We start from the raw sequence: 1,972 nt of genomic DNA, 5'->3' as shown, positions 1-1,972 counted from the left end.
GGGAAAGCCCCAGTGCTTCACAAAGCTTCATTTCACCATCACTACTAAATACAAAAACAAAGGCGTGGAATTGAACTCCACCAACAGTGGTTACACATACAATACTTAACAAGGACATGTGGCAAACATGAGGGCTTAAATACACACAAGGACTAATGACTGAACAAGACACACCTGCGCACAATGAAACAGAGGCTGCGTTCGAAATCGCATACTTCCCTACTATTTAGTATGGGAAAAAGAGTAGGCGAGCGAAAAAGTATGAACGAATCCAAAAGAGTAGGCGAGAATTACCCTGGGTGACGTACTAATTATCGCGAGATTCGGACTTAAGTGCGTTCGAATATGCCTACTTTCCTACTATATAGTAGGCGAAAACAGTACGTGAAGGAAGCAGTACGTTCGAAACATCAGTATTCATAAAAGAGTAGGCGAGAAGTTCCCGGATGGCTTACTGCTTTCGGCCAGATTTTCGAGTGCTCGACTGATGGATACTCTTCTATCCCAGGAGGCCACGCGAGAGGATACGTCATTATCAAACATCGCAGAGATCGGCGACGCGGGTGCTTTCAAATGTGAGTAAACACGGTTCCTTGTGTTAAAATTGCATGTGTTGAACTACTGTAGAGTAAACTGTTGAATTGTTGAAGGTGTAAAGACGTTACACAGTGTAGTATAGTTGTGATTTTGCTGTAAAAACACGTTTTATTATGTATAACGTTAGCTAACAGGGGAGCTCCAGTAAGGACACGTAAGTTACGTCTCTAACGTGGATTTACATAAACCATATACATCGTAAAGATGCTTATTTTAAATGTCTATTTACATCTGACAGGACAATCTTCAGTAAGTATTGCAGAAGAGCACATCACAACATGAAATAGACATCTGAGTGATGAATGTGTGCTATTATGTAGAACAAATTTATAAAGTAACTAAACATAAGTTATCTATTTTATTTGTTCATTACTGTTGATAAATTGAGGAACATTTATATTGGATAAAAAGTTAAAACAACCTCAACATGTAAATGTAGTGTTGAGCTCATCACAGAGGTTTTGTGAATCTTGTCTGGATGTTACAGGGACAGATGATGAACAGATGTGTGTTTGTCCAGTGGAGAGTAGCTCATGAAGCAGAATGCTGCCATCAAAGGCTTTGAGTATACTACAGAAATGAATAACAACTATTTAAATATTAAGTTGTAGTTTATTTTAATTATTGTAATTTCAAACAGAGCTATTACAACACTTTTCTGATTCTTGATTTCTGTGCATTTGCTGCAGATCTTTTGTGGTGGAGCTGGACCTGCAAGGGAAGATGATGGCGGCATTTGTGAAAAGCGTTTTTGTCTTCTAAATAATACTGAAATCAAATGACATTGTGCGGTTAAAATGACTGCTTTTGTGTTATGTTTGTGCATTTTTGTAGGATCTGAAATGTCATCAGGCTGGTGTGAGCACTGAGGATGAGGAGCCCAGAGCTGAATCCTGGAGATGGTGCCATGGATGAGACCCACCATCACTCCAGTGGCGGAGCCAGGATTTTTTCATAGGGGTGGCCAGGCAAGGGCCAGCAACCAGTCTGGGGTGGCACAGAAATCTTAATTATTTTGGATTATAATTGGACTGTTTTGGACCTACACAACTGAATAAAGTTAATTTGTACTTAATTGTAATTGAGATAGTAGTGAATTAGGAATCATGGAATATTTTATATATTTTTTTATTATTACCCACCACCTCATATTAAAATTAATTAAATAGTAATAAAAGGGCACACACTATAGCTTAAGTTCAACTTGCTCAGTTAGCTGGGTTCTGGTTCTCAAAATATCCAATAGCTTGTTCTACATTGTTGCATCTTCATGGATGAGATAACATGCAGATAACTACTGTAGTCCACAGATTATTCAACCTTCAATGCGTTTTATATAATCAATGAACTCTTCAACCAATTCTGAGTTTGTCAA

General features: G+C 38.2%; 1 long non-coding RNA gene across 1 annotated transcript; it reads left to right on the top strand.

Annotated features, from left to right (window-relative positions):
- The first annotated feature begins 213 nt into the window (after nt 1-213).
- Nucleotides 214-1,523, top strand: LOC309501894. Its single transcript, XR_014207042.1, has 3 exons — nt 214-575; nt 1,085-1,162; nt 1,287-1,523. It is a non-coding gene; the product is annotated as an uncharacterized lncRNA (long non-coding RNA).
- The last annotated feature ends 449 nt before the right edge of the window (nt 1,524-1,972 follow it).

Source organism: Leuciscus leuciscus (genome assembly GCF_965113295.1).
Source record: "Leuciscus leuciscus genome assembly, chromosome: 6".
NCBI classification, from domain to species: Eukaryota; Metazoa; Chordata; class Actinopteri; order Cypriniformes; family Leuciscidae; genus Leuciscus; species Leuciscus leuciscus.
The sequence above is the reverse complement of the archived record's forward strand: the minus strand, read 5'-3'. Positions and strand labels throughout refer to the sequence as shown.